We start from the raw sequence: 14,372 nt of genomic DNA, 5'->3' as shown, positions 1-14,372 counted from the left end.
ACCATAATGAAAATATATACTAAGATTCGCAAATTCTCTTCTTCCTTCATTTACCGAATTCCCTGTTTTAATCCGTAATTAATATTCGGTTCCCTTTTTCAGTGTGTAGAATAGTTCGTTTTTTGGATTTTTAATTTTGTCATAGAATTTTCATATCCCCACCTTAAAAAACTTTGAGACACGGGGAATGGATCTTGTTTTTTGCTTTCTTTTTTTAAATCAACTTATTATCAAAGCTAAATCTTGCCCTCCAGTGCCCACGAGTCTGATCTGATCAGAATGAACTATAGCCTTACGTACGTGACTCATAGTTCTGAAGAACCTTTTTTTTAACATTTTTTTCCAAGCGGGACGAACATCAGACACACATCGAAATTATTTTAATCCTATGTAGGATAAATTAAGTTGTTAAAATGTGGATTTTAAGAAATACATATTTTTGACCATTTTAGATTTAAATAGTTTATTGTCGCCTATGGACCACAAATGATATATAAGAAATGTATTTCTATTTTTTTAAATGCTTTTTGTGTAAGACCCATTAGCAAGTAATTAAGAAGCTTTGGCGATCGATTCAACAACAATAAAAAAAAACTAATGGCTTCCTTATAATTTTTTATTACTCAATAGCACAATACATATGGTATATAATGTGTATACATTAGGGTGAGTCTGATACCCAAACTTTGTCCAAACAAGCTTAAATGTGTATGTATTGTCCTAATAAATGTTCAATTTTATGAAAATATATTTATATTAAACATTGGCAAAAGCCGATGCAATTGTGGAAAAAGTGACAAAAACTATCTAAATCACATTTTTGGTTTTTTAACCGCGTATAGTAACTTTTTAAGAAGATACAGTCTGTTAAGATCAAGTCCGTACATATTTAATTAAATTCTCATTGAAGGCACATTTTACGCTAAATTTACTGCAAAAAATGTATTTAATTATATATATGAATGTTGAAAAAAGGTCATTTGATGTATCCACCTTCATTATTAATCATGGCCTGGATTAGAGCCTGGAAGGAGATGTAGGTGTTAACGTGGTAGTTCCTTGGCATGCTATTCATTGTCTTTTTGATTGAGGCAATAAGAGAGTCCTTCATGTATGAAATCTTCGATTTACTTTAGATTCAACGTAGCCCCAGACAAAATAATACATGCAATTATGATCTGGAAGGCTGGGGGACCATATTTCCTTCTCGTTGAAGTCTTATCAATGATTTTTCACTCCTACATCCTGGATCATCAGTCTCCAGAGGAGCCATACAAATATTTTGCATGGTTACATTTAAGACTTCCAGATTTAAAATCTCCATATGTTTGTAGACAAAAAATTATTACCCGACGCAATAATGTTCCTCTATACATTCAGTCTTCTGTATATCTGGAACAGCTGTAGCCATAATGCCTCAAAAAAATTCTTAAGTTAGTTGATACAACAAAGTTTTTACTAGCAAAAAACAAGAGACGCCATCAGATAACTAAATCATAGAAAAATTGCAGGCGTAAGGAGAAGCTAGTTGGATTTTATCCCCTTCTATCTGTTTGATCCTCTATTAGTCAGCTTGATTTATACACCCATTTATTTATAAAAAGGCTTTTTAATTCCTTTGAACCTAAATTTTATCGCCAGTACTTTCTAGTATGCTCCTGAATTATTCAATCAGATTACATGCAATTCTTTATTTACCTTGTTTCGGATTTATTCGTGTATTCAGCCATTTTTAATTGAGGTTTAGTGCATTTATTTAATTGTTTTGCTTAAATTTATTTCTTTACTTTTCTTTTTAATTTCCTGGACGATTTCTTGTATTCAATGTGAGAACTGAGGGATTCAAAATATTATTTTATATAATACAAGCAGCCTCATCAAAAATATATAAGTACTAATTTGATTCCAACAATTCGTATAACTTAATGAATATTTCATAGAAATTTGTTTCACAAATAAAATTTTAATGTTTTTCTATCAGAATAACAAATAATATTTTTGTTGAAACCACAAACTCGATATGTTACATCGAAACAAGTATTTTTAGGATTTCAATTGATATTTACTAGTGCAAAATGGATGGAATACTTTAAAAAAATACTGAAGTACTAGATGATGTAATTATTTATAATTGTTCAACTGTTTATGATGTAATTTAATACGTTTTATTTTGGAAGTTTCTTTTTTATCCAGTGCACTAACCACTTTATAATAAGGATGTTCATTAACAAAGGTTAAATCTAGCGACTTGCTTAAATCAAGTGATAATAATAAGCAAGGCTTTTAGTTAAAATTTATTTCAGTAAAAATTAACAGATTTTAAAATATGATTTTAAAAAGTAAAAAAAAACATATATTTTACTATTTTTAGATTAAGCACAGGCAATGAAGTTTATGAAACTCTTATGCATTGTTTTTGTGATTAATAATAATTTCTTGAGTAAATGATGTCAATATATTTAAATAATTTGATTTTATATGCATCAAAAGACGACTACATATATCAAAAAGACATCGGAAGACAGGCATATAAAAAAAAGAAAAATCTTAAAAGTTACAATATAATTACATTAATTTATATTAAATAAGCAAAGTTTATCAGTCTATCGTTATGAATATATGTCAACGAGTCACTGGGTGAACAGTATAGGGTGTTCAATTATGTATATGATAAACATATTTTGATCTAAGAAATAAAAATGCAGATGTTGGCATATATAACAAACGCCTTGATTCTGTTTGTTTTAGATATTTGTCTCTCATGCATAACAAAATTAATATGGATTAAAAGTAAAATTTGAAATCAACATACACGCTGATATGATAAAACGAATTTTGTTTGCTTTATTAATGAGTGCCTTAGAGAGATTAAGGTACTTTCTAGTAGTGTTGCGTCAGTGCTTATTTATTTGATCCAGTCCCGTCAGTGTATCACTAATAAAACTGATTTATACATAATATAAAAAAAGATATATGTAGAGTGACATCATCAAGGGCCGACATTTATAAGTGTAAGAAACAATATGCAAGACTGAACTGAATCTGACAGAGACTCAACTGGACGGGACTGGAGTTTTGAGTCTTAAATAGGAACTTGCACAATACTACTCATCCTTCATTGTGACACATTATTTTTTTTTTCTCAAACTCTTTATATTAATTTTTTTAATTCTTGAGTCACGAGCAGAATCACTCAATACTTATATTAATTCATATGACAAGTTCCGTCCTCAATAATTAAAAAAATTATAATAAGAGATTAATTTATGAACTACCGCTGGTAGTTCATAAAATAATCTCTAATATAATACAGATAAACACTCAATAATATACGAATATCATGTTTTGCAATTTTTACTATTCCATTAGTCTAAATTTTCTTTAATATTTTCATTGCATATATCACATAGGTACAGGGTTTGTGCTACATTGGAATTGATATTTCTACTGGTAATTTAATAAAAATGGTCCATAATTCAGCTTTATCGACATTAACCAAAATATGAACTTAGTAACAAAACTGATAAACTCATTCAAAAATGTGATTTCTATAGTTTTTGCCATTTTTTCTCAACTTTTATGTTCAAAGTAGTTATTATATTTCAATGAAATTGTACATATTTTTTCATGAGCAAAAAGGCTGAGCATTTTCCGTCAAAAATGTAAGAGTTTGTTACTCACTGGTCTCAGCTTAATATATTTCTGTACAATATATCTCAATTTAACCCCCTTTCTCCAAAAGTCATTAGTAATGGATGAGCCTAGGAGGAGAGTTCTAAATCATTTCATTTATTATTGTAGAGAAAAAACATTCATATATAGAAAGTAAATAAAGATAATTCAGGCATATATAAGTTATAAATAAGGGTCGAAAAAGTATATATTTTTTTAGCCAAATTTAATATGTTAAAAAAAAGTCTCAAAGTATGTCACAAATTTTTATGTACTATATTTCCCATATTTTATTTTGAATTTATAAATCTTGGACAATATACAATTTTCTCTTTCTTTTGTATAATCCATCTGGTGAATTAAATAAATGGGTGAATTGATGTTATTGACATAGTAAATCATGGTCATCTCAACGCTACCTAGCAGGGGAAAAATTATTACTGTAAATTTGGCCATAAACTGATCAAGTGTTCTTAATTTAGACACTTGCTTTGGGTACACTGAATAAGTTTGGACGTACGTCATACTTCCTTTTTCTTTCTCGTAATTGGAGAGTGCAACTAGGAAAAGTTGAAATTTAATTATTACAACCACTTTAATAATAAGGAAATCACTTTGCTAAGGGCAGCAAAACAAACGTTGCGCAGCAAATATTTATTTTTGGAGTATGAGGAGAGGGATTTCGACTTTTTGCGAGATATTTGGACAATTAGCACTTTGAAGGATCATAAAAGTAGATGGAAGGTTTTATTATATGGAAGAAGATATATATCACTAGATACACTTTGTTGCTAATAGAATCTATCTTAAAATAGTTCAATTGTAGAGGGGATATAATCACAAGCTACTCCGTGATGGAAACGAAAACGTAGAAGGACACTTAAATACGCTCTTTCATCATAATAACGACATTTGATTTTTTTTAGACAAGATGATTTTCTTTTGTTATAACTATAAAAATTCTTCAAAAGGGAGGGGGGTGTCAATGACCCTTTGACACATATAATTATGGCACCACTGTTATATTTATACATTACAAAACTCCAATGATTGTCTAATCCTACTTGAAAACTCATTCACTTAGCCAAGATATTTCCTTATCATTAAAAGGTTGCGATAGTATTCGGTTGACCATCCGCTATATTTGTCTCAAATTTCAAGGATAAAAAGAGTAAGAATGACGTAAAGGCAAACTTAAAGAATGTAACCCATGTTTTTGGTGACTGTGGCAAAGCATGAAGGCGAGACTAAGCCAATCAGGCAGGCTTAGAGTACAGCCAGAAAAATTCATAGATATATAGAGAAAACTTTATAAAAAAATATTTTTTAATATGATTAAAAATGGTGAAATTTATCCTTTTCTCATCAAAAAGAGGGGCTGATCTCTTATTCTGAACGAAAATCCAAAAATATGTTGTGAAATATGTGATCAAATATTTTTACACGCACTAGTTACAAATTATTACAAGAGCAATTTACTGAGTGTGTAAGCTACCTGTGAGGGAAAAAGGATTCTTTTTTTTTTAATGTAATTTTCTCTCTAACCAGTGATCGGATTAAAAAAATAAAACAGATTCTAATAGCCTGATGAAATTTTATTTTTATTCAATAAAGTCACCTCCATCCTCCATTACAGTCTCTATACGAGGCCGAAAGTGCAACAAACCCTTCGCCACTTAGTCCCCTGAAATTCCTTCTTGATCTGACTGATAATTTGGTCTTTGGTTTGACTTTCGATCTTGGCACATACACAAAAAAAAATCAATTGGATTGAGATCCGTCGAGAAGACATATATCTGAAATCGTCAAAATTGTTGCTGAGCCATTTATGATTTTTTCTAGGTGTGGGAGGGATATCAGTCCTTCAGAACAAACTTTTCACAGAGTCCCAGAGCTTGAGTACTTGTTATGTTGTTGCTCCCAGTGAATCTTCCGAGGAGGGCTCCGTGCTTTTTTCCAAATATTTAGAAAAACAAATTGGTCAATTGATTCTATTTTTATTCATCTGGTGAAGTTTTAAACAAGCTATCTAACAAATAAAAAGCAGGTTCCTAAATGTCCAGGTCTGTCCAAGAGTGTGCACCAAATTGGCAACATAAATAGCTTGCACACCCTGTAGGTAAAAGATAACATGATGAGCACTATAAATATATATTTTTTTAGTATTTTTATAATAAAAAAGGATTACGATCTTTATTTATTTATAGACATATATGATTCTATCAGCATAATTAGAGCCCGTAGATAAATAAATAAAGGCTGCGTCTTTTATTTGATTGATTGAGATGAATGATTCCATTCATTTAATAAAAATAGAATCTCCGAACTAACCAACTTATTTTGTTTCTATCTACGTTTTTTGATATATTTACATAAATATGTATATAACATATTTGATAACCCTTGGATAATTTTGTCCTCTATCTATGAAAAGGATAAAAAGTTTGGGCTCATATGTCGTGTTTTGTTCATGTAAATATTATGTAGAGGTGTACCAATATCAAAATTTCAGCGGATTCTGATTCCTTACTGAGATTAAAAGAAGCAAATAACAAAATGATTTACTTCTTTTAATCTTTAACTTTTTATTAATTTGAGCTTAACAAACATTGAGACATAATTGTATTAATCACACTTATGACAAAAATTAGTCGTACATAAATTGAAATAAAAATTGTTTCTTATGCAGATCTTTTATTGTTGCACTTTTATGTTAAAAGATCTTTTTTTTTATCGTTAGCCACTACAGGAAGGAGTCCCAAATTTTAAAGCTCGGGTAGTCTATTATTTACCTATCTATGAAAAGTTATTTTGTAGTATAAAAATATTAGCTCAGATAAATATTCCTTCTTCATATACTCTAATCAACAAATATAATTTCGTAATACATATTTTAAAAGCCCCTTTGTGCGTATTATTTTTTTTTTTTTAACATTTTGTCTTTATTTTGTCAAGAAAAGAAAAAGTTTGTTCAAAAATTTGATTTGTTTCTCTTTTTTCTTCTCGTCGTGCAAAAAAACATTTGTTGACTAATACTTTTTGTCTAGTCATAAATAACGAAAATAAAACTGATATACCCATATTAGATATAAGTGTGATGATTCAACATAAAAACAATCTGTTTATGAGGAGTAAAAGTACTTTTACTCCGAATCATTGTTTTTGTAGATTATTTAATTTTATTAAAATTTGCAGTAAAGTGACATTTGATATATTTTAACATTGAGTACAAAGGGGACAGTCGCTACAAGTACTACTGTTTTCTTCACATTGTTCTTCAATATTCTTTATTGTTAAAGAAAAAACCTTGAGTAGTTTAATAACAGTGAATTTATATCATATATAATCTTAATCTATATTATAAATCTTATTATATCTTAGTCTGATATAATATAATTAAATGTAATAATTCAACATCAAGAAAAGTCTAGTTATTTCTTCATTAAAAAAATTAATTTTTTGTTATGGTTAAATATCTTACTCACAGTCGATATTGATTCAGTTTTGCAACCATCCCTGACCATGGAATTAGTTGCAACAATTACTTAGTCGTATTGAAACGATATTTTTGGAGCTGATTTATAAAAAAAAAAAAAAAAAGTTGAATTACCCAAACAAGGATTGATATTTACAAGTTTCAGGACTAAAATGGACTGGACCCAGACTGAACTGTACAAGACTCCAGTCTTCAGTCCTAAATAAGGACCGACACAACACTGTATATATGTTGTGATTCATCTATCAATATGTTTCATTTATTGATGGGACTTACTCATATAAGGGTCCATGGCCAGTTTTCTTAGAAAAAGATAAGAATGCGATCGTTAATGCTGCCATCTTATAAAAGTATTCAGAAATTATAAGCAGTACTTTATGGCCTTATATTTATACTTCCCATTCTGTTGACCTGGTGCATAGCGATTCTATAGGGGCTTCTTTATAGTGAAAACAGTGGACTTTAACACCTCTCGAAGCCTTACGGTTATCATACACAAATAAAATTCATATTTCTAGAAAAATCGCAGAAAGCATCAGTTGAAGCTCCAAAAGTTCAAAAGTATTTAGAAACTAGGAGATATTCTGCATGCTTCTTGAAGTGGAGGATGTGGTTTTTAATCTACCTCTTGTGACAAAGTGTATACTGCATAAACTGTTGGGCTGGAGCAGAGCTATTGGGAGTTTTCTGTCTACTGGAGGTTTGGGTTTTTAATTTGTCTCAAGGCCCTATGATTATCTTACACAAACTCCGTGAGTCAGGGATACAATTTCGAAAATTATGAGGCTTAATTTATTGTTGTCATCTAAGATAAGAAAGCTCTCAACAGATCCTCAGACGTGTCAGACCCATCTGTAGATGAGGCAGATTAGTAGCAACATTTATAGTATCTATAATGGCAGACAATATCCGCAGGTGGTTACATTCTGGAGGGCAGTTTTCCTGCAGTAATCTTCATAGAACCGACTAAACTAGTGATTCTTAACCTTTTTTAACTTTTTAGTCATCCAACTCTCCATTTCTCAACACAGCATCGGTGTTTGAGAAATTCAACTTTAACCAATGGAGTGTTGTACTTAAATATACGATTTACTTTTTGTGCCATTTCACGGCCCTTAATTTTTGTTTGCATATGTTATTTATATACTGACAGCTATAACATGGAAATAAAACACGTCTGAAACGATTCGTTATGTTATTTTCACAATTTATTTTGCCATAAAAAACATAGAAAAAATGCAACACTAGACAAATACATGTTGATGAGATATTTGTATTGCCTCAATGTTCGGTTACACTTTTGAAATAGCACAGTGCAAATCAGATTCAATGTCTTATAGGCGAGTTGGCAATTTGGTTTTGCTCTCAAACAAGTTTTGAGAGAAAAGCGTTCACTTTGACTCGATACCTGAATATATAGCAGTCCGCGCCTTTTAGTTTGTGGTTAAGCTAATTCAGTTGACTGAGCATCACTGCGAGAAATGCTAGCCTGCACTGAAATGCCTAATCGGAAACAGCAGATTTGAGGTCTGCTTTGTTCCTTTCTTCCAAAAATTGTGTAACTACGGAGAGCAAATACACAATCCGATTTAACATGTCGTCTTTTCGAAACCAGTGAACGGCAGTGTGGAACAGCCGTTCTTCGTAGTTGGATTCCATGCCCTGGTGAAACCGTTGAAGTAGTCGAGTTTTGAGGGGGCTTACGTTGACAAAATTTACAAGCCTAATTGCCCTCTCAAGTGTTTCTTTGAGCAGTTGTGTCAATATCCTTGATGCTAGCGCTTCTCGACATTTTATACATTACGGTATTCTTATACTTCAGTCGAAAAATTGGTTGAAATTGCCGAAGTTTCGAAGCCGTGGTTCTTATGTCCAACCCGTCATTCCCCACTTGGAAACTCCACTCTTCCCCATCAGTGAGGAGTTCTCCACAGGTCAAGAACCAGTGAAATAAACCATACTCTAGTCAATAAGTGAATCCCACAACATATTTATACTTTTCTTAACCTGATAAAGAATTTACATGTAATGGCAATTATTAACAAATAATATCATATGATTCTACTATAAATCTAAATCTTATAGCAATCAACTGTATTGATTATTAAATTTTTCCTTTGATACCCCTAATATTAAGTTTTTGAATTTCCCATGAACAATACAAAAAATAGTTTGTTTTTATTTTGACACATGACGCCTTGACATAAATAAAAGATATTTTTTATGATAAACATATTCGTATGTTGATATAGACAAACTTCAAAATGAATTTATCTTTTGTATATTAATATTTTTGGAGAATTAGCCTTGAAGTGGTTTGACATCTTTTGTTTTCATTTTGCTCAACAGTTAATAAATATTTGATTTTTAAATATAGATAACCATTTAAACTGTTGATCTTGTGAAGAAAAAGGATTATTTAAACATATTTCAGCATGAAAATAATGAATTAATTTAACACGCTCACATGCATATATACGTTTGTAAAAACGTGATCTTAATTGTCAAACTCGTTCCTAAAACTATTGAATATTGTATACTATTTATTGATTTTGTAATTTGTAAGAAAATTTATCGATGTAGTTTTTTTTTAAGTACATTTTTTTTATTGTCTCCTTTTTATTATAAAATTGCCCTTACTAAATTTCCATTGCTATTTTTTTTTGTAATTCACATAGATTTTAGTTGATATTACAATTATAATTTGGCTATACCAGTATTTCTTGCCAAAAAGGTCATAATATAGTCATTATGGTGAAATTCAACCAACTAATCACTAATCAGATGAGTGATAAATATTTTGAAAGGCGGAAATTAGGATAAGCAATCTAAAATCTTGCAAATTTTATTAAAAATCTGTCAAACCGATTGGCTGTAATCCACTAACAAACAGACTAATTATGTTACGTTTTGCAAATAATGATGTACTTAGGACTTCCTCCAAAATGTTTTTGCGAAAAAAAAGAGACTTTACTATCTCTATTTCCTATTTGTTTATGCCAGCTTGTGTTACCCTTGCCAACATAAAATGACTTTCCTAATTAGTCAGTTGATTTGTATTTCTTAGAAAGTGGGGATGAAGTTACTTGATGTGGATAAAAGATAATATCTTATTTCTTTAATGGACAATTTTTTCTTGGACATCCTTGCACAATAAAAGGTGGAAACATAATGTCTACTTCAACAAAATCTATGTTAATTTTTATACAAGGAGGGAACATGATTCCTTTTTAGAGTTGTTCATTTATGTCTGAACTTGCTTAAGCCTGTTCATACATAATTGTAAAACAAAAAGGTTATTTGAAATGTTTGGATATCAAACATGATACCCACGTCTATCTAAGTAGTGTTCACTATATCAACGAAACGATTACTCATTCTAATTTTGTTTTTGCGGACAATAAAATGAATTATGAAAATTTAAGAAATTATTAACACATGACAATCTATAAGTTTCTCACTATTTTCAGTGAATCTGTTATCAAAAATTATACTCTAAACGTTCTAGTGTTTAAAATATGAAATTATAAAACTTTAAGGACATTGAGTTACTTCTAAATCCTCATCCGGATATAGGAAAAAAAGTACTTTTATAGTCTACATTCTCTCAGATATAAATTTTTTACAACATTAAATACTTCAAATTGAAAAAACAACAGGTAAAAAATCTTCATAAAATCAATTTTTTCTTCCCTTTTTAACTATTAACATATTATAAATTCATGAGTTTGATAGAAAAAATTGGAATATACATATCCCATGATAATTTTTCATAGGAAGTTTGTACAATTTGTAAAACGGCGCCAACATTTTTTTGTTTGTTTTTGTATGGTTCTTTTAAATACATTTCTTGTTGCTTTTCTATGAATACAAGTACATATATGGATTCCCCCCCAAAAAAACAAAAAAAAACAGAAATAATAAAACAAAAAAGTAAAAAAATACTGAATGAATGAAATAAAGATTAAATTATAAATTTGTTCTCATTAGATTATTCACTAAAGTAGCCAAACGTTACTGGGTTTTTTTTCTATACTTCGAATGTGAGAAAAATCCGAATATAGTCAACTTTTCATCTGAAAAGTAGTAGTTTCCTTAATCCGGATTTGACTGTAGTTCAAACTTTTTCAATTGTATTTTTTATCCAAAATAAAAAAAACCACTTGTACAACTTCATATCTTTACTTTTTACAAAAAATGAAATAATTGAAAACCAACCACAGTCGTAGTCAAACTTTGTAAAGTCCAATCACACTTGCAATACCACTGATAACTTTTGTACGGCGTTTAAAGTTTTCGAAATCAAGGAATTCATAAATTATTACTACATTTATTTTTTTATATATTATTAATTTGTCAAACTATAATACTAAAATATTGTGATTAACATATCTTATTTTTGTTTAGGGCTTGTTGTATTTTCCTTTAACACCATTTACTATATACAAATATCCATGAAGTTAGATTGTCAGATTACACCTCATATCTCCTAAACAACTTTTGAAATAACATAATGGTTATAATGGTTATTTTATTTGTTGAAGTATTGTCTAATTATTATTTTTAATAAAATAACATTGATTTAGTATAAGCTAACAAATTTATTCATGTCAGAGTTAAATAATCTATTGACAATCAAAGAAAATATTTGCTAGTTTCTAGTCATAACTTTTGTATCAACGTAGGAAATTTAATGACAACTGAACCTTATTGATAAATAGTTGTAGATGTATTTGTCTAATTACATTTGTTTATAAAATAATAATTATTCAGTTTAAATTAACAAATCTATTCAGTTTTAAATATTTATAATTGATAAACAAGTAAAATAAATATGACTATATTCCCATTTGTTTCTTACCAACTTTCTTTATAACGTAGGAGAATGAATGACAACTAATTCTTTGGGCATTTATTAATAAAACATATTATCTTTTAGTTTTTTTATATAAAATAACAGTTATTTAATTTCAGTAAATGGTTTTAGTACATATTAAATTTGACTTATCAGTCAACATATCGACATAACAGAAATTTTATATATGGGCATTATCTGAAACTGACGCATATATAAAGAACACGCTGTCTTCCTCTTCAAATATGACTCGTTTTTTTTAAACAGTCTAATGCAATATTTCTCAAATATTTTTCAATCAGAGTACCTTACAAAATTGCATAAAATCTCAAGACACCCTGGTGTAAGTTATTATTAAAAATTACAATGTCATGTTTATAATAATTATAATTGTTGTTGTATGTCCTCTTTTGAACCTTACTAGGATTATCTAACCTAGAGCCCTTTGGTGCTGACGCAGAGCAGGTAAATAAAAGCTTGCAAGAAGTAGGCCAAGGCTTCATTTCAGAGTCACGTTCTTGTGGGGCTTTTCTTTTGAAGACAGTCCATGATGGTGTAGCCTTCTCCTTGTGAAATCAAATTTATTTGCGTGGTAAAAAATAAACAATATGCTGTGCCATGAAGTCACAATGACCCAATTGGGCTATGACGTGTGGTTGATAATGAGTACTTGAGATAGAGAGGAATTTTAATACAAAATTTAATTTACCAACTTTTAATTAGTTATCTTAAATAAATTTAAAATAACACCATTGCATATTAAAATGTCAGATGGCAGCACAATAAACCACGGCTCCCACTTTAAGAAACGCTGGTCTAATGTACATATGGATAAGTATAAAATATTCTTACATGTGAAACAATTTCGAAGACTCTGGACGAGGATGCACAAATAACACTTATTATTTTCTTTAAAACACTTAAACATGAAAACGGATTAGTTATTTGTCTTTTTTCACGGATTTGAACAGTTAGGATAGGATTGAACACACAAATATGTCTATTATGCTAGGATATTATTTGTTCTTTTTTTGTTGAGTAAGCGTTCCTGTTTTCCCTCGCTTTTTTTTTTTGGCTGTTTATTTTTATATTTTTTGGTAATTGTATTTCTTTTTCAGTGTGTGGGTTTTGAACTTTGTAGAATTGAATAGAACTTGAAAGGTAGAAAAAATATAATAATTGAATAAATAAGAAGAAGGATAAATAAGAACTGAAGAGAAAAAAAAATAAAAAATGTGAAAGAACTCCCTGGTTATAAAGTCTATACTGAGAAATGAAAATGAAAAATTGGAAAAAAATAAATAAACAAAAAATTATTCGCTTTTGTCGTCTATGACTTTCTTCTGCTTTATTTTTCCTTACCCTTTTATACTGAATGTATGTACGAGGACGACGCTTGGAAAAACGAGGATTTTTTTTTACTCTTAGGGCGCTTACATTCAATAAAATGAAGGGAAATCTAAGAGACATGCAACTCTACTTTCAAAGAAGAAAATTATGTTCTATTAAGAATTATTATCCACATCTTCTTTTTAAGAAAATAAGCAAATCTTAATCACAGTGGATTTAAATGAATAATTTGTAGACTATATATACACAAAGAGCCATCATTTTATTAGACAGAAATCTTCATTTTACGACTTCTCTGGTCCTATTCTCATCTTTTAAAAACAGATTCTCATGTTACTTTTTGCTGCAATGTCTTAAAAACATGTTTTTTTAAATTAAAGTAGTCAACACATTCTTCCTTTTGGGTCGACATTGTATATTCCTGGTTGCTTTTACTACCGTGAAAATCATAAAAACACATTTTATATAATACTTTTTTTACCCTTGCGGCCTACAGACTTGATAGTTTTTTTGTTTTTTGTATAACAGTACAACTATATTTCAACATCATTTTAATAACGATTCTAATAAAAAATCAATCATATTAAATATACAAACAGGGCAAAAAGAGCTTTTTCGTACTTCTTAATTTATATAAAATATGCTGAATTTTGACTACAATAAAATTTATTTTTTCCGACTCAATACCAATACAAAAAAATCAAAAATCTTTGGATTTTTGATTTATCATGTTGCATTTTGAAAAAAAGAAAAATGGGGGTTCAATGGTCTCATATATTGCTCATTTTATACACTCCAATAAAAAGTGGTTGGATGTCTCTATATTCTTCCCAGAGAAGAAACAAATCCTTTTTTGGATAGACCTTGCCTGATTACTACCAAAAGGGAGAGTGCTCGTAATAATTTGATATTTTAACCAATGCACGGAAAAATCAAATCCTAGATTCCAGACGGTACTCAACACCTCTATTGAATTGGATTTTAATTGTAGTCGTTTGA

General features: G+C 29.5%; 1 protein-coding gene across 2 annotated transcripts in view; it reads right to left on the bottom strand.

Moving 5' to 3' along the window:
- Positions 1-13,396, bottom strand: part of LOC121121198 (uncharacterized) — a 222,716-nt gene extending 209,320 nt beyond the window's left edge. The window contains exon 1 of one of the 2 annotated variants that reach the window (XM_071890153.1): positions 12,876-13,396. The gene's annotated coding sequence lies outside the window, so the exon portion shown is untranslated. The remainder of the gene's footprint in view (positions 1-12,875) is intronic. The other variant, XM_040716075.2, reaches the window with a different exon arrangement.
- Between the last annotated feature and the right edge of the window lie 976 nt (positions 13,397-14,372).

This window comes from Lepeophtheirus salmonis, chromosome 7 (genome assembly GCF_016086655.4).
Source record: "Lepeophtheirus salmonis chromosome 7, UVic_Lsal_1.4, whole genome shotgun sequence".
In the NCBI taxonomy this organism is placed as follows: Eukaryota; Metazoa; Arthropoda; class Copepoda; order Siphonostomatoida; family Caligidae; genus Lepeophtheirus; species Lepeophtheirus salmonis.
This window is presented reverse-complemented; position numbering and strand designations above follow the sequence as displayed.